This window comes from Urocitellus parryii, chromosome 9 (genome assembly GCF_045843805.1).
Source record: "Urocitellus parryii isolate mUroPar1 chromosome 9, mUroPar1.hap1, whole genome shotgun sequence".
NCBI lineage: Eukaryota > Metazoa > Chordata > Mammalia > Rodentia > Sciuridae > Urocitellus > Urocitellus parryii.
In genome coordinates this window covers 46,076,924-46,096,827 of record NC_135539.1, presented here as the reverse complement: position 1 = coordinate 46,096,827, position 19,904 = coordinate 46,076,924, and the positions used below count along the sequence as shown (strand labels likewise).

The following is a 19,904-nucleotide window of genomic DNA, read 5'->3' as shown; positions in this document are numbered from 1 at the left end:
GGCTAACTCCTGGCAGAGTCTACTGAGGTCATTGTAAAGTTAGTATTTGTGGCCACAGGATTCTCAATGTATTTCTAAGGGAAATTTCATTAATAGCACAGATGCACTAAGATGAAGTCTGCCCTCACTGACTCCAGCACCTGCATGAAGATAGGATTGACTTGTGGATGCAGCCCCCCTGAATAGGATGGTCACCATGACAGTTCCAGAGAGGACCCACTAGGGTCAAAAACTCCTCCAGCAGGTGGGAAGGGGCAGACCAGCATCTGATTGGTAAAGACTGCAGGAGGGGGAATCCACTTCTCCTGGTAAACAGCAAAGAGCATTCAAGTTGGGAGCAGCACTGGTTCCTTTGCCCTTCTCTGCTGGAGTCCACCCACTCTCTCTCTCAGCTTTCTGCAGAGCCCTACTGTGATCTCACTCCTACAAGAAAATTCTCTTGCTTGGCTTTTCCTGTCTGACTTTAGATTATCCTCCATGAGGACACCAGACCTGAGGTTTGGAGCTTGAGCTCCCCAGTCTCCTGTGACACTGGGTCCTTCTGTGAGCAAGACTTTGAACCTTGGAACAACAAATGAAGAATGCCATAGGAAAGGCATAAAGAACCCAAAGGTGAAGGCCAAAAGGAAGAGCATGATCTAATGGCTGATTGATGTTCTCTCTGTGAAAATAGGAAATGGCTTTTGAACTGCTGGCCTTTCGGCACTGTCACCAAATTGTATAAAGACACCATTTAATAAATAATAACAAGTTGACGAGGAGCAACATTCTGCAAGTAACTCCATGATAAAGAAACAATGAAAAACTGGGGGGAGAAAAGAGAGCAGGTGAAATGTCAATCATCTGTAGATCTTACAACAGGATGTTACAAGGAGATCTTACAAAAAGAATTTTAAGTTCTGTGAGAACATTTAAATTATGCTAGACAGTATCAGACTTTTCTGGGAGTCATTTATTTCATACACTTAAAAAAAAAACAGCCAAACTCTCAAATTTGGGTTGAACTTGCACTAAATTGAATCTCTTTTAAACCCCACAAACGATTTTTTTTTTTTTTTGGTGGAAACACATGAATTTTACTGGTTTAGTAGTGTAAAGAACAGTCTCCAGAATGGCTGCTGATGGATTGAAGCTCTGAAGTTTAAGTGTGTTGCTGGGGTCATGCAGGGAAGGTCCTTGTAGATTAGGAACAAGCCTCATGAGAAGAAGACTCAGGTGACAGTGGCCCCTGCACTGACCAGGTGGCCCAGGGAGTGTCCTGCATCCTCCATAGGCTGATCCCCAGAGGGGGAGATCCTGGATCCGCGGGGGAGGGGAGCCGCCACGTGTTCCCTTGGACCAGGTAGCCCCTTCCTCGCCAGGAGGCGGGGCGACACCAGAATAAAGAGGGGCGGAGGCCAGTCCTGGGGGTTGGTGTCCTCACCTCCACCATGGAGCAGCAGGGCACAGCCGCTTGCCTGAGGATGGTTCTGGAGCACTTCGGCAGCTCCTTGCCCAGGGGCGTGGTATCCTTTGTGCTGAGCTGGGCTCAGAACAGATGGGGCATCACAGCCTTGGTCTTGGAGGTGGTCCCAGGCCCGAGTGATTGCTTCCAGGGCGCTCCCTGCCACTCCCGCCACCAAGGCACATCACTCCCAGGCGCCCGGGGGCGGGGTGGAGGCTGCCTTCCCAGGCGCTGGCGGCCCCCACGACCTCAGAGGCCTCTTTTTCAGCCATCAGTTGTGACTGTCCTGGTTTCTGTGGCTCCACCTTTCTGGTCCTTCTTAGAGCCGGCGATTTCTTGCTTCATGAAGAGTGAGGGGAGGATTGGGGGTCCCAAAGGAGGCCTTTTCATGGTCAGCTGCCTTGTCATTTTCTGCACGAGGTGTGCACGACCTCTGCGAATATCTGGAGACCAAGAAATGCCCCAGGACAGTCCCACTGTAAACATGAGCCAGAGCTTCCTGGAAGGAACCTAGGGGGCAGGTCACTAGAACCTTCCCAGGAGGGGATGCCAATCCTCTGAAGGGATGTGAGCTGGACACACTGGCTCTGCCCAGGGCAGTCCCCTGGAGATAGAACGCTCTCTCAACCTGCGCTTGCGGCTGCTCCCCTTCCCAGGAGGGCTCTGTGCTCTGTGGCAGCAACCTCTGATGGCCTGGGGACCCTGGCAGAGTCTGCACTAGTGTCTGGAAAAGGATTTAGAATCCAGCGCCTGGGTTGTCCTTAAGTCTTCAGAAGTGAATGCCAGCAGGATGTGTGTGCCAGGCTTGTAGGGGAGGAGCAGATCCAGAAATGTGTGAGTGTGAATAGGACCCACAATACAAATCGATTTCTTGAACTGCTTTTGCCTGCTCAGTTTAAGCCTTCTCATTCAGAGAGTGTTTTGGGAAGCTATGTAGGAACTGCCTGCGGTTTTTCCTTAGACCAATAGCCTCTCTTCTGCTTTATGTAAACCTCCCAACATCTCTCCTAACTAATTGGTTCTAATAGCTGTTTCTTGAACTTTCAATGTTCCTCTTCCCAGTGGGTTTCCAAGCAGCAATGTGGGAGAACACTGAAAATTTAAGCTTTGCTCATAAGATAATAAAGAGACCCCAGGTGAGGATGTCAGCTCATTTTACAGGTGAGAAACAGAGACTAGGAGAGATTAAAAACCTGGACCACGGTCATTTAATTAAACCAGTGTTTGTCACAGTATGTTCTATGGACCAGTGTCATCTGCATCTCCTGGGACTTGTCAGAAGAAGTTGTTGAGGACTTCAGCTGTGCAGGTGTAGCTCAGTGGGTTTAGCTCAGTGGTAGAGGGCTTGCAGGCCCTGGATTTAATCACAAGAGTGGTGGGGAATGAGAATTCTATGATTCAACTCAACTCAGACTGAAGAATCAGAATTTAAGGGTGGAAATCTCAGGTCTCTTTTAGCTTTGTGCTTTTGACCAGGCTAAATTTTGAGAGCTGCACTGGGAGTGGAATTGAGGTTTCTTGGTCCAGTCTCTCAATGCTTTGCTTTTCTTCCCTGCCATTCTGGGGACAGAACCTAAGGTGTGGTGCATGCTAGGCAAGTCTCTCACACTGAGCTAAATCCCTGGCTCTCTCAATATTTTTTTAAATTGGATGTTCTTACCCTGCTTATTTTTTTAAAGTAGTGCTGAGTTTAGAGATTAGTCTTTTCATGGATATGTTCTATAGCACCACTGTTGAACATGGCTTTCTGCAATGATGGGATATTCCATACCTGGACTGTCCAATGCAGTAGCCCCAGCCACATATGGTTGTTGAGCTGTTGAAATAAGACCAGGTGCAGTTGAAGGACTGAATGTTGACATTGAATGACTTTCAGCTAAAATAGCCAGAGATGGCTGCTGGCTATGACATTGGACTTTATTATCCACAATTTGTAGTGAATATTTCCCTAGTGTAAGATTTTGGAAGTTTTGTGATAGTTTTTCTCCAGTTTTAATTGTTTCTTAGAAGGGAGATTTTGAAAAAGGGCTAATCATTTTTTAAGTATAAAATGTAAAGCTTTTTTTAACATGAAGACAAGTAGAGAGGGGAAATTAAATACATGTAAGTCATTATTCCACCACTGACAAATCGTAAACTTGTTGGTGTTTTCCTTTCCTATGCAAGTATTAAAACCCAGGAATATACTGTATGAGTTTTGTGCACACATGTTTTCACCTAACCTTAGATCATAAACATTTCCATGTCATTAAAATTTCCCCCAAAACAATAGTGACAAAGAAACCTTGCTACAGGAATGGAGGAGAGGCAACAAGACCATTGGTCTAGAGTCTGCGATCTGAGTGTCTTGGCAATGACAATTTGCTGAGAGTCATTGACCCAGGCAGGGTGTTAACCCCTCTGCCTGTGACAGAGCAGACAGGAGCTCATAATTCTGAGTCTTGACTTGCATTCTTCCAGGATTATGACACTGTCATCATATTTGATAGAGATGTCACTTAAGAAGTGATAACCTGTTCATGAGAAGTGACACTCTGAAAGGAACTCTTTTAACTAAAGAAACAATGAGAAAATAATAGAAACAATGAGATGCTGTGTCAATAATCTCTAGTTAAGTTTGGAAAAGAGATTTTAGAAAGAGAATTTTTAGTTCTTACACATATTTAAAATTAGACTAGACTGTGGGACTCATACTATTCTTGTAGTCATGACTTTATTTTATGGACTCTACCCTTCCTCCGTCCCATGACCAACCAAACTTTCTTGTATTTTGGAATGAAGTCTAACTTAATTAATTATATGCTTTTGGTGAACAGTCCCTGATCTTTCCTTACTTCTAGAGTTGAATTTTGGATTTGTTCTCATTCAGTGGTTTCCTAGGAGGAAGTCTCATGGATTAAGACAGACCGAAGCCCTGAAGCTGAGTGTGAGTTCTGTCCTGACTCAGCCATTCCCCTCTGGGTGACCTTGGACAGTTACTGAGCTCTCCAAGCCCAGGTTTCCTAGTGCAACAGCAGGAATGACTGTAAAGCCCTTTATCTTCCTGCTACCTCCCCAGATTATTTTGAACATGAAACAAAGTGATATAAATGAAAGGACTTAAAGCAGCAGTGTGTACTTGTCAGGGTGATGTGGGAAACCTGAGCATCTGGTGTCTGTTTAGGGAACTCCTTTCCTGAGAGAACCACTCCAGAGCAGGCAGTTGTTTCTAGACAAGGTTGACTCCCCAATTTTACTTTGTTTGCCTTAATTCACATGCTAGGTAGCTACTCATACTTCAGGGCCTATTGCCCATGCCAGTTTCCATCCTCAGTAATTCCAATAAGTAGATGTCACTTTAAGTGGTAACTCTACTATGTATATAAATGCTTTTCTAGTGGTAATTTAGATCTGATATAAAATATGTATTGCCTGCTTAGAATTCATTATAAATATGCTTTGTTTGTAGGATTTGTTCTAATTAATTAGTAGAATTGTGGGTGCTTTTGAAGATCTTGACTTTAATTTTTCTATATTTTTTTCGAAACTTCAGAAAGAAGGAAAACTATCAGAAAATATATAATCTGAGTTTTGAAAATATAAGCATGGAGCTGGGGATATAGCTCAGTTGGTAGAGTGCTTGCCTCACATGCACAAGGCACCGGGATCAATTCCCAGCCCCACCACACACACACACACACAAAAAAAAAAAAAAAAAAAAAAAAAAGAAAAAAAAGAAAAGAAAAGAAAAAAGAAAAGAAAATATCCCCAGCACCACCACAAAAAAGAAAAGAAACTATCACAACTAAATTAGCTTGTAGTTTGGTTGAATTGATATATTAGCTAGAATTTTTTGTTTTCATTATATTTTTTTTCTCTTTTTAAATTTTTATCTTGAGACAGGATCTGGCTAAGTTCCTTAAGGCCTCACTAAGTTGCTGAGGCTAACCTGGAACATGCAACTCTGCCTCAGCCTCCTGCGTCATGGGTTTATAAATGTTTACAAGTTTTATTCTTATGTCACCTTAGGGGAAAACTTGACCTACATAAATATTGTTACAGTCACAATTTCAGTCTTATGAGAGGTGTTGGGTGATTTTATTTGCTGATATCTTTTTTAGTATTGTGATTTCTCTTTGTTGTTGTTGTTCTAATTAGTTATACATGACAGTTAAATGCATTTTGACAGATCATACATAAATGGAGTATAACTTCTCATTCATGTGGTTGTACATGTTGTAGAGTTACACAGGTCATGTAATCATATTACACATAGGGTAATAATGTCTGATTCATTTTTCCATCATTCCTACCCTCATGCCTCTGCCCCTCCCTGCACACCTCTCTATCTAGTCTAAAATACCTCTATTCTTCCCCCTCTCCCTTATTGTGAATTAGCATCCACATATCAGAGAAAACATTTATTCTTTGGTTCTTTGGGATTGGCTTATTTTGCTTAGCATAATAATCCCGAGTTCCATCCTTTTACTGGAAAAATGCCATAATTTCATTCTTCTTTTAGGTTGAGTAATATTCTGTTGTGTATATATACCACAGTTTCTTTATCTATTCATCTGTTGAAGGGAAGGTTGGTTCCATAGTTTAGCTATTGTGAATCCATCTGCTGTAAACATTGATGTGGCTGCATCACTGTAGTATGCTGATTTTAAGTCCTTTGGGTATAAACCTAGAAATGACTGGGTCAAATGGTAGTTCCATTCCAAGTTTTCTGAAGAATCTCCGTACTGATTTCCATATTGGTTGAACCTATTTGCAGTTTCACCTCATTTGCTGATATGTTGTATATTTATTTGGATTTTGTTATTTTGATTATTTCTGAATTGAAAACATAAAATTTATTGAATTAATTTCCAAACTGAAAACCATGTACATGCAATCCAGAAAAAATTTAAAAATCAGAGAAAAAGAGGGAATTCAAAAAAATCAACCATAATTGAATTATTGAAAGACAATCACTGTTAAAAATATTTTTGGTGCATTTCTCAGCAGTCTCCTTTGCACAAATAGTGTCATATTTATATCACTGTAATCATATTTTATTATAATGGCCATTTTTCACACGCTCATTTCCTTCAGTTTTAATGCCTGAATCATGTTTCACTGAGTGGATATAATGTGATGAGTTAATTTTTCTTCCATTACTGTATATTTTTAAATTGATGGACTGGGGAATATTATGCTAACCAAAATAAGCCAATCCCAAAGAACCAAAGTATAGAGAAACTACTCCTGTACCTGCCAATGTTTTGGACCTGAAACTTCAAACATTTTAAGATCATTTTCTTAAAGACCTACAATTAGAAGTATTGGATTAAAGAATATGAACATTTCTTGGATTCTTGGAACATAATGGTAGGTTATAATTAAGTTTGGACTTATTTGGTGCCTATTTCTTCTGTAGGTATACTTTGGAAAATAATGTGCTAAGCCTGGAACAGAGAAAATTTTATGAAGAAAATGGATTTCTTGTTATTAAAAATCTAGTATCTGATGCTGATATTGAACGCTTTAGGTAAAGTAAAACTCTTGGTTATTTTACAAAATGTGTATTATGGCAATTATGTCATTTTCAGGAAAATGGATGAAACTGGACAACATCATGTTAAGATCAATAAGCCGACTCATAGTCAAGGGTCATTGTGTTCTCTCACGTGGAAAGTAGAGAGAAGAAAGGGGTAAAAAGAGGTCTCATGAAAATAGAAGGGAGATCAATAAAGTACAGCAACAGGTTCTGTGGGAGGGGGAAGAGGCAAGAGAAAGGGGAGATGACCCAAGAATACTATGTGCAGATATGAATATGCCACAATGATATAATTATTAGGTGTAATTATAATGCATGAATAAAAATTGATATACTATGTATTACATGTATGTAATGGGAATACAAGTTAGATTAGCCTCTGCAAGTTCATGTATTTTTGAGTGATGTGGTTTGTTGGGATGTGTTATGAGCATAGGCTCTGGAGCCAGACTTTCTGGTCTTAATCTCAGTTCTACCTCTTAACATGGTGTGTCCCACACAGGTGGCATGTCCCACATAGTCACCTTAATTTTCCATACCTGTGTGTACTCTGTAAAATGTTCATAATAATAGTACTGATCTCCTAGCATTGTTGATAGGACAAAAAAGGTAAAATATGTGGAGAGTACCATGAAGAGGGCCTGGCATCAGGTAGTTGTTACAGGAGTATTTGCTACTAGAGGCCAAGCATCCTTAACATGAAAATTCCATATCCAAATCATTGAGCACCAAGATGATGTCACAAGAGGAAAATTCTGCACTTGACCCCATGTGATGGTCATGGTCACAACACATACACACTAAAACTATTGTATAAAATTACCTTCAAGCTATGTGTATGTGACATATAGAAAACATAAATTCTGTGATGAGCCATGGGTCCCATCTTTAAGGTATCTCATTATTATTTTATCTTCATCATCATCATCATCATCTTCATTATCATTGTTTTCAGTCCTGGGGATTGAACCCAGGGGAGCTTTACCACAGAAGTCCATCCCAGACCTTTCTATATATATTTTTTTGAAACAGAGACTTGGTAAATTGATTAGGTTGGTTTCATGCAGCCTCCTGTCCTGAGTCTCTATGAATAGAGGCCTGAGCCACTAAAATCAGCTCATTATATATAAGCCAATATAACAAAATCCAAAAAAGGAATACTCAGCCTGTATTACTACAATATAATTATGAAACTATTTCTCCACTGGTGTGTGAAGCCAAGCAATATTTTCATTCAGGTCATAGACTCCAGCTAGGAGGCCACGATTACTGAGTTGGCCATTTTCTCTTCCCTCCCATCAAAATTATTCTACTAGGCCTGAGAGCTGAGAAAGTAGAGAGAAAATACTCCTGTACCTGCCAGTCTTTGCTCAAGTCCAGGCCAACCAGGGGCTTGGAGCAGAGGTCATGACATTGTTTGTAATTTAATTTTCTAGGGTTGAATTTGAAAAAATCTGCAAAAAGGAGTCAAAACCAGCAGGACTAGTGGTCATGAGAGATATGTCCCTTGCAAAATCAGGATACACTCCAAGTGAGAAAACAATCTTGAAGGTCCAGAATTTCCATGAAGATAAGGAGCTCTTCAGATACTGCACTCTCCCAGAGGCTAGAGACTGCTCTTGTTTTGGTTTGTCCTTCATAGCCAGCCTGCAGGTCTTCCCCAAGACCTGGTGAATGTCCTGGATTTAACCCCTTTCTACACATGGTGCTAGAGTGGTGGGTCTCAGCTGCAGGTGATTGTTCCCCTCAGTGGATATTGGCAATGTCTCAAGACTTTCTTGGTGGTGGCAACAGCAAGGTTGGTGTGCTAGAGGCTTCTAGTAATTAGGGGCCAAGGATGTGGTAATGGGGTCCGAATCCTATAATGCCCTCTCTCCAAAGAATGATCTCACCCAAGATACCAATAGCACCAAGACTAAGAAACACTGCTACTGAGTGTGCTAATTAACTTTTTATAAGGAAGACAGGAATTCTGTGTTAAAGAGAAAGAGCCCTTCTAAGACTGAATATCATCAGAGGAGAAATTGTGAGGCTGTTATTTGTAAATCCATTGACTTTTTTTTCCCTTTGTTTCTCATCAGTGGAGGTATGAATTTTCTTTTACATTTAAATTAGTTTTGATTCAATCTATTTGTCATACTAAGGGTTGAACTTTGGAGCCCTTTATCATTGAACTACACTCTCAATCTTTTTTGTTCTTTGTTTTAAGAAAATTGAGGCTGGCCTTGAACTTATGATTTCCTGACTCAGCCTTTATTTTATCACAGGAAGATTTTCTTACCCAGAAACATTTCTTTTTCTTCGACTAAATATAGTTTTTATATCTACAACATTCTAATTTCCCTTTCCCTTCTGTTAAACCCTTTTTATGTTCACATTCTGAAACAACCCTTGTAAATTTCTGAATTTAGGCAAATTACTCCATTTTAATGAGAAGAAATACTTTATGTTATTTATAGTACCCTAAGCAAAAATTAAACTATTGTATAAAATTACCTTCAACTATATGTATAAGTCATGGTCACAACACAGTCACTAATCAAAACACAGTTGAAACTTTTGGGTCCCTTTGTATACAGAATCACATCTGTTTATCATTTTATGAAAACATAAACAATATTTAAGTATATAGAATTATACCTGTTGGGACTTTGATATCTTAGTAACCTATTTTTGCTGATGACAAACCAATTTTAAAATCTTTTTTTTTTAATTTACCAATTTATGAAAACACCAACAATGATACACAATGGAATTCAAGGAGTTGAGACTACTTGATATTGTATTTAACGGTTAGAATTTAACTTGGTAAGTTAACCATATGTCTAACAGGCACATTTATGAGTAATCCCATGTCAAATCCAATTTATTTATTTTTACTGTGAAAACCAAGGTATCAGACAGTGTATTGAACAATATTAGCCATCTCTCCCTTGTTGAAGAAAAGTCTAGAAATTATGAATGTTAGACTTTTTGTAGACATCAATATATTATTAGTGATTTTTGACCACCTAGAGAGACTTGTGAGTTAAGTAATTTTAAAGACAACCTTAATTTAAATTGAGCCTTATTAAATCATGTGATTTAAAGATATTTGGATCTATTTTTTTTAAATTTATGAGCACTAGTTATATACCAATTTTGCTATAATGTACATGATATATGGATGCATGCACACCTAGACAGACAACACAATTCACAGCGTGCACACATAAAAGTAAAGGCTTTGTAGCTTTTCACAGGTGAATCTCAATTGCAATGTTATACATGTTTTAAAAATCCATAGTTGAATAAAAAATAGGATTGATCAGAAAAACACTATCCTAGATGTGTAGGATCAAAATCATGAACTGAAAAAATATGGAATTTAAGGGAAAAAAACAAGAATTCAAAAAAAATGACTGGCCAGTAACTAGTAAAGTATCATACAATTTATTTTTTGGTTCAGGGTAGTGTAAGTTCTGGTAAAAGACACTTTTTCCTAGGATATTAGTCTGGTCTCCTACTGAGTCTGCCCTGGCTGAGATCTAAAAGGAACTAGGGAAAAAATGGCCTTCTGAGCAGAAATCTCATTCCAAAGGGTTTTAACTATTTTTTTTCCTAGTTGGTAGTTGGACAGGTTTGGATGTTGATAATTATGAAACCTTATTTTCTATTACTTTTTTGAGAACAAAGCTACTATGTTAAGCTCCTTACTGAGATAAGCTGCTGACTGTTGAGCAAGTCTGTCCTTTTGTGACCATTCCTAGGGCTATTCCTCCTCTCTCTCTGACAAACAAGTTAAATCTTTCTCTATAGGTAAGCTGAGGAGAGGGGCTCAAAATAAGACCATGTTTTAATGTCTTAAAGGCTTTGAAAGCCTGCTCATAACCCAGAGGGGAGTAAAAGTTTTGGTAACATGCTGTTCAGATATCCCAAAGAGGTCTTGGGTAAGAGGTGAGAACAGAAAAGCTGGCACTAGTATCCAAGAGGAAATTGACTTCTTGGCTCCCCACATAGAAGCAGGAAAAGCATACCTGGGACTCACAGGTGGTGATTGGAGTTACAGAAGTCATCAGAATTGGCTTAGGGCTCTGTCAGGACTGTGTTCTGACAGAACACAAATTCCTGTGTGAGGAATTTGGCCTTTTCTTTTCCCATCTGGGAAGTTTACTCCTCACAGTGAGGGGCAGGATGCATGGGAGAGTGTAGTTCCAGGATTTGGGAGTAGATTGTTCTCTGAGATGCTGCTGAGATTCACAGCAGTGGCAGTGGAAGATCTGCTTAGCTTAGCTGGGGTCACATAGGCATCTGGTCCAGGAAGGAAGGGCACTGGGTCAAAGGCACAACGTTGTGCAGTAGGACAATGATCATTCCTTCTAAAGATACTCTTAGGATGAAGAATGGGACACTTCTGTCCAGATACATAAAGGCTCATCGACTGTAGTCACTTCTCACTTGGGTTTCTTTAATAAGGACATAACCCATTTTTTAGAGTTATGACTACCTTTGGAAATAGTTATCAACAAACAAATGTTGAACTTACTATTCTCTTTTATTCTGAATATGACATGGTCCTTTGAACTCAGAAAAAAATGAGCATGTTCTTCACTCTATTTTGGGAGAGTAATAAACCTCTCTAGGACACCCTGAGTAATATAAGAATGATATGAACAAAATTCTAGGTGTGGACAATGTCAGGCTGGGGCAAGGATGTTATAGATTCAGGCTGGAAATGACTAAGAGAAAGGAGTTTGCATACATTTAGCACAAGAGTCAAAGCTGATCTAGATTTTTTAAAAATCAATGATGAAGGGTAGGCAAAATTCAAAATTTTTCATTTGGTCAAAAATATTAATGATTTTAATATGAACATGAGATTTTATTTTTTTGTGATGCTGTGTTCAAACCCAGGGCACTATGCTTGCAAGGCAAGCCCTCCACCACTAAGCTACATCCTTAGTGCTTTGTAAAATCTTCCTTTGAGACAGGGTCTGGCTGTATTTGCTTAGGTTTTCCAGAACTCATGAAGTACCAGTCTCAGCCTCCCAAGCAGCTGGGATCACAGGTGTGCACTAGTGCAGCCATTGCATAGGATATTTTAAAGAACAGATATATGACAGACTTATTTTTCTTTTTTAATTTAGGTGAGTCTCTTTCTTAGAAGAAGCCAGACAACCCTTGCTTTCTCTGCCGAGTCTTAAAGTGTTCATTTTGGTGCTTCCTCCAGTGTAGACTGTGCCTGTCTTATGTTTTCCAGGGTGGAGTTAACGTCATGTACCATGGGATCTAGGACTATGAACAAGATGATGCCCGAGAGCACCTTGTGATGGAGAAGGGAGACACTGTTTTCTTTCACCTTTTGCTCATCCATGGATCAGGTCAGAACCAAAGTCAAGGATTCCGGAAAGTATGTATCTAGTTTTTAAAGATGAGTGGGTTCAAAACAGAAAATCATAGGTATAGTAACATGTAAAGATTTATGACTTTTCAGTAACTGGATTGTTTTTTCCAGTTTACTTTCCAGAAAGTATATTTGCCTTCCTTGTACTTTTTTTGCTCTACTCAGTGAGAAGCCAGGTGCCCTCAGGATCCTAAACCTGTTAATCATGAGTCTTGGTCATGTGGAATTGCTTCAGAGCAGTAAGTCACTTTGCAGTGCATAACTGCTGCTTTCTGAAGCAAAAACAGTTGCTGAGATATTCAAATAGCATGTTAACTTTGCTACTTTTGCACATTTTCAATGACTATAATTTTATGGAAGATTATTTACAATTATTTCATAACAACATGGATCATAACTGCCCTTTTTTAAAATTTGAACTTTGATATAGCTCTACCTGGCATTGGAGCCTGTGCAGGAAATTGAGTTTAAATTTGGGGCAAATAGAAAATCCTTCTGACAGGTATGATCACCTTAAGATAATTAACTTGTGACAAGAAGGTGGATTTTAGCTATTGTTTTTCAGCTTACATTTGTTTAGACCTTTTTCTGGAACAGGGAGTACTAAGTCTTATCCTCAGCCTTATCCTCAGCAGGAAACAAGGTGGGTAATAATGTCAACATATTGACCTCTAAATATCCCTCTTTATTGACAGATGTGCTGTTTTTCTTTTGAAGGTAATTTCATTTTTCATATTTATTGCCTTTGTAATAATATCTATTGCCATATCAATAATAACCTTTCCCAAATTTATCAGGGTAATCAACCTTTATGAGTAAGAAGATGATGAACCAAAGGATTGTACATTTCTTTTACGTTTGAAAATATACACTCATTGGAAAAACTTAAATGCTTAAAATTGTGAAAGTCTGTTACTTAAGTGATTATGCTCCCTGTCCAATACATTCCTTAAAAAAGTAAATATCACAGCTAGTTAATTTTTTTTGTAATTTCTTAATTAACATTTATCTGGGGGGCTGGAGGGAGAGGATGACCTACAAAGGGACAGATTTGGAATGTCATGGAGGGGCCTGGCACTTTATAAATCAAATCCTGGTTGGGCACAGGATTGCATGCCTGTAATCCCAGTGGCTCAGGAGGCTGAGGCAGAAGGATCACAATTTCAAAGCCAGCCTCAGCAATGGTGAGGCACTAAGCAACTCAATGATACAATGTCCCTAAATAAAATTCAAAATAGAGCTGAAGATGTGGCTCTGTGTTCCAGTTTCCCTAAGTTCAATCCCTGGTATCCCTCCAAAAGGAAGTCAAATCTTGATTGTGAAACTTGACACTTTGAAAGGAGAACACTTTGCTTTGTTGTTGGCATTAATGGATGCTTTTCTCCATTATCAATTGTTCACTCTGCACAGGCAATTTCCTGCCATTTTGCCAGTGCTGATTGGCACTACATCCATGTGAAGGGCACTAGTCAAGAAAATATTAAGGAAGAAATTATAGAAGAAATTTATCAATTCTACATCGTGGAAATTAGCATATACTAGTAGGTACAGTTGCATGAAATAACCAAGTAAAGATGACTGAGGTTTCTTGTCTTCACATGTTTAATTAATCTTTACTTTAATTTGAAATGAAAGACTGGGGAATTCTGAATACATAGGAGCAAACATAAAGATTTGGGATTTCAATGAAGGATCACTAATACTTATGGATGAGGGGCATTACACAGTATTTCATGTGCTTTCCTAATTGATACACATCACTTGGAAAGTATTTGTTTTATGGTAGTGCATCAATGACTCTGATGAGTAATAGACAGATTATCAATCAGGACAATTTAATAAACATCTTTATTTTAAGAAAACATATTTTAGGCCCCGAATCGAGAAGCTCTTCCTATTTATTTTATTGCTATGAGATAATGATAAGGCAGGCATGCCCTTTCCCCCAAGAGACTGAGAGTGATGACCCAGAGTCATCACTAGGATGTTGTAAGGCTCCTCACACCAGAGGGATGCCACATTGCCACTGGGAACCTTCAGAATAGCTTTCCAGGGTGGAGAATCTTGCTTCTCCAGTTAGAACCAACAAATGTGTCCCCTGTCTGAAAATGTTCCATGTTGGTGGATTCGACCAACTGAAATATTGGAAAATATTTAAATATTAAACAATGTTTCAAAGTAATCATATCTATACAGAACATGTACAGGCTTTTTTCTTTATCATTATTTCTTAAATAACATAGCCTAACTATTACATAGCATTTATATTGTACCAGGTACGATACATAATTTAGAGGTGATTTTGAAGTATTTGGGAGGAGGTACAGGAGTTATTTATTAAAGAGACTTGAGCATTCATGGATTTTGGTATCTAATGGGGGATCTTCAACTTTACATTAGTTTGTGAGGTTGTGCTGAATAAACACATCCCATATTTATTTAATTACTCTATAAGTTAGAGTTTATGGGCACATTTAGAATAACAATAGAATAATAAATAAACAATAGAATAATCAGATAAAAATGACAAACTATATAATTCTAAGGTATAAAACAATTCCATTTCCCCTTTCTCATTTTTTATTCACTAGACCCCAGTATAATAGTCTGTATAGCACCTGCTGTAGAGGAGGAATTAGTGTCCCAGAGATTGGTCTAAGTTACAGAGCTAGATTTCAGTCAAGCCTATTCAGAAATCATTCTTTCCACCATACCCTGCTGTTTGCTCAAAAAGAAACAACACATAAGGTAATCATTTTATTAATAATGATGCAGGGTTTGTATTGGCACATCTGTAATCATCGCTTGGCTGAGGTAGGAGGATTGCTAGTGAGGCCAGCCTCAGCAACTTAGCAAGAAACCAAAAGTACAAAATAAAAAGGGCTAGGATGTAGACTAGTGGAGAGTGCCCCTGGGTTCCATCTCTACCAGAAGGGAAAAAAAAAAAGATAAAACCCATGTAAACCAGTACCAAAGGGCACCACTTTCACTACTATGATCTTATCAGAGTTGTACCCTCAAAGTGGTTCAAACAAGTAAAAATAAACAGAAGAGGGACAGTGAACTGTTGTGACTTTGCATCACCCCCCCCCCCCAAGTGTGATCAGAGAGGCTGATATTGGGAATCCATTGGCTCCATGTAGTTAGCTCTGTTTTTCAAATGTTGGCAAGAGAATTATTCAGATTCCTAAACTTGTTTTATTTACTAATCAATGTAATTATCATAGCATTTTCCCCCATTTAACCATTTGTAGAGGCTAGAATTCTCTTGTCTTTGTCTGGAAAGGGCCAATATGTGTTCCATACACTCATTCTGTTTGGTATTGGTTCTAGGATATTTGTATTCAAGCTCAACTTGTGAAAGGAGAAAGAATTAATCTTTGAAATAGCCCTTAATTATAACTATTTTAAAGGAAATCAGAAGAAACAAGGAATCCTAGGAAAAAAAGTTTTCTGACTGGAATGACATAATTTTTCCTATTGTTTTCAAAACCAAGAAACATTGGGCAGTTCATTGTATGAAGTTAATTTTGTAGGAGTTTATTTTACAGTATTTTTACTGTAAAATCAGTAAAAATGAAATATTACTCTTTTTTGGAAAACTGATTTGGGTTTACAACTAATAAACATGGCATATGATTTAGGTATGTTCAGTCAGTTCCTTTCATTGAATTGGCTCTTTATCTTGGCAGAAATGAATTCTTTGAAATTCAGTGTGCACTGAGATGAGCATGCCTCTTTTAGTCTATCCTCTATTCCTGATATCCTGTCATGAGAGATTTCCAATCTAGGACCATGCATAGTGCATTCTCATTTGGTGAAGGGCTTACAAAGGACATCACATGATCAAATAAGAATGGGTCCTCATTCCAGCTACCCTCCTTCAAAAACAAAATATCTTCTCCAATCTTTTCCTTTGTTTCTATGGAATGTAGACAAGGACATCTTCCCTTACATTTCTTTCTAAGCAGGGCAACTGAAAGCCTTTAGCATTTATGAATGAAACCTAAGCTGTTTTGATCAACAGGGACATTTTAAGATGCTTTAGCCTAAAAGGGGAGTGAGCCTGAACTGGGATTTATTTCAACATAGCACTGCATTTCTATTCCAGTTGAGGGCCCCAAGGAGCCCTGGTCCTTATTTTGTGGCTTCATTAAAAAAGAATCAGCCAGGTGTTTGGGATGTGGCTCAAGTGGTAGCACGCTCACCTTGCATGCATGCCGCCCAGGTTCGATCCTCAGCACCACATACAAAGATGTTGTGTCCGCTGAAAACTAAAAAATAAATATTAAATTCTCTCTCTCTCTCTCTCTCTCTCTGAAAAAAAAAAAAAAGAAACAGCCAGTTCCTTTCATGTCATTCTGCTCAGCATACCCATGTGTTTCCATGGGTGTTAGTTTATTGAGGGGGGCACCCATTTATACTTAGCCCCAGATGGAAAGGAGCAAAGGCAAGAGAAGCATTAAGAGGGCTTAGGAAAACTGGTCCTAGAATGATATGAACTAAATGTAAATAAGGAAAGCCAGGGCAGACAGCATGCAGAGAGCACTGCTTTCATCTAGAACACATTTCAAACTACTTCCAACCTGGATTTGCTTCCCCTGCTTGGGCCTCGAAAGTTGCTGTGATTAAAGATGTACACCCCTGTGAACCGCTGTTCCTGATTAGAAAAACCAAACTTCAGGTTGGGGTTGTGACTCAGTGGCAGAGCGCTTGCCTAGCATGTGTAAAGCACTCAGTTTGAGTCTCAGCACCACATATAAATATATAAAATAAAGGTCCATAGACAATTTAAAAAAAGAAAGAAAAAAAACCCAAACTTTACCAAGGAAAACAGCACAATTGTGAGTCTCCATGTGAATGTGTGAGTGAAAGCTAACTCTTCTGTCAGGAACATGCATTTCTCATCTCATCTGTGTCCCTTCTCTCCATTAGTTCACATAGCAATTTGCAGGCACCCAGTCTGTAGTGAGAAGGGGAATGCCTAGGGCAGGAAAACTAGGACTGCTTTTCACCCATGTGCACCCTCCTTGTGAAGGGTGGGAGCAAACTTCTGCTGGAACATGAAGAGGTGGGACAGGAGGAGAAGGCTGGCTACTCAGTGGAAGGGGATCTGTTTGAAAGGGGGTTAATTTCACCTGACAGTCATCTAAAAGTTTATGCTCAAAGCACAAAATAAAACAATAATTCCTTCTAAGAATTTTGGGACTTAGAGTTGAGGAAAGCCTGAGACCTTTGCTCACATAAATGTTCTTGGAGCTCCCCCAATTTATTCCTGTGTTCTCTTGAATATATAAAATTGAGATAAAAATATCTATGCAATAAAATTACCTATCTTACAGTTTTGTTTGTGTTTTTTTCATCTCGAGAGGTTGAACCAATACTTACAAACATCCCCCACATTTTGCATTCTTTATTTTGAAATATGGTCTCAATAAATTGCCCAGGCTGACCTGGACCTTGCAATCCTCCTGCCTCTGCTTCTGCCTCTCCAGTCAGTGGGTTTTAAATCATGTGCTCCCATGCCTGGCCATCTTGGCCATTTTTAAATGAGTAGACCAGTGACATTAACTACATTCACACTGCTGTGCAGCCATCGTCATCCATTGACAGAACTCTTTTCAGCTTACTAAACTGACACTCAGCCCCAGTCAATGCCAATTCTCCTTTCCCATTCCCCTAACCAGGGCCACCACATGCTACCTCCTGGTTCTATGAAGTTGGTTAATTGGTTAATATGGCCCTCTGCTCATTGACTTCTCCATTGTGGGTTGCTTTGCTCCTTTCAGTGATGGTGAACAGTGCTGCTGTGAACATGGATGTACACATATCTCTTAGAGAACTTGCTTTTTATCCTTGTAGTATCTTTTGCCTCTTAATTCCAGAAGCTGAATTACTGGATCATATGGAAGTTCTCCCCCCCCCCCGCCCAGGGGCTGTAGGGTAGCGCAATTGAATTTAGGGGCACTTAATCACTGGGCCATATCCCCAGTCCTTTCTCCGTATTTCATTTAGAGACAGGGTCTCACTGAGTTGCTAAGAGCCTCACTAAGTTACTGAGGCTGGCTTATATCTCATGAGCTACTGGGATTACATTCGTGGGTCACTATTTTCATATGGGATTTCTATTTTTATTTTGTGAGGAATTGCCATCCTGTTTTATCTATTGTCTGCAACATTTCATATTCCCACCTATGGGTGAAGCAGGCTTCCAGAGTCTCCATATCTTTCCAGCCACTGGTGACTTTCTATTTGTTTATAGTAACCATTTTACCCATCCCCCACCACATTGGGGCCTCAACCAAGGATGTTTTCTTGTACAACGTCTGGGACAATCATCTCACCTCCCCAAAGGGCAGATGATCCTGCATGTGGTTGCTTTGGCTGGGAGTGTTTCCATGGAAAGGTGAAAGGCTTTTTTTTTTTTGCATTCTGGCTCTGCCACTTCCTAGCCAATTAACTTCTATGAGCCTGTTTCCTCCTCTAGGAAACAGCAATATTTGGGCTACATGCTAGGATGATTGAAGGAAATCAACAGCACAATATGCTAAATAGATGAATAAATAAATGGAGTAGAGGAGAAAACCTCATTTACAGAAGAATATTTGCATGGTCCATGTTCCTTTCAGGAAAAAAGAACATATTCTCAGTGGCTGGAGATGCTCTTGGTAGATAGCCTTCAGGTGTGGCCTTGGCTTCCAAGCTGCCCTCCTGGCTATGAGTGTCATAATTTCTCCAAATTTCATTGTATTTGATGACCTTTACACAGGAAAGCAGGAGCTGAATCTCCAAACCTCAGTCCTTGTGTTCCACCACCAGCAACAACAACAACAACAACAAGAAAAACCTTAAAATTCAGGCAGCAAAAGTGAAACAAGGGAACTTTACTATGTGAAAGTGAGGTGAGAGTAAAGTAGAAGAAAGAGAGGCTTATGCAGAGTGCACTCTCAAGAACAGAGAATGTCAAAGAAGGCAATGCTGTCTCCATATTTACTCCTATTTGATGTTTACCAGGAGAACTGGGGACCTTCTGTACTCTTTGTCAATCAGGTGTTCAACTCTTGCTTCACAGGTGGCAGTAGAAGTTTTGACCTTAGTTAGTCCTCTCCAGAACTATCATGGTGGCCATCCTATTTAGGTGGGCTTCATCTACAAGTTATTACCATCTTTCTTTTTTTTTTTTTTGGTGCTGGGGACTGAACTCAGCTGCCCTCGGCCACTAAGCCACATCTCCAGCTCTATTTTGTATTTTATTTACAGACAGGGTCTCACTGAGTTGCTTAGTGCATCGCCATTGCTGAGGCTGGCTGTGAACTCAGGATTCTCTTGTCTCAACCTTCTGAGCCGCTGGGATTACCGATGAGCGCCACTGCACCCGGCTTGCTTTCCCTTTTCTTAAGTATGAAATATCTACAGGAAATATTAAGAATTTTTCTGCAAAGGAGATTTTCTCCTTTCCTCCATGTATTTATTCATCTATTTACATAATTTATTGACTTAATTCATTCATTTTATCCTGTTTTTATATTTGTAAGGACTCAGGGATATATATTTTA

General features: G+C 39.3%; 1 pseudogene; it reads left to right on the top strand.

Annotated features, from left to right (window-relative positions):
* Nucleotides 1-1,430: 1,430 nt before the first annotated feature.
* On the top strand, nucleotides 1,431-13,890 carry LOC144256994 (phytanoyl-CoA dioxygenase, peroxisomal-like; annotated as a pseudogene).
* Nucleotides 13,891-19,904: the final 6,014 nt, after the last annotated feature.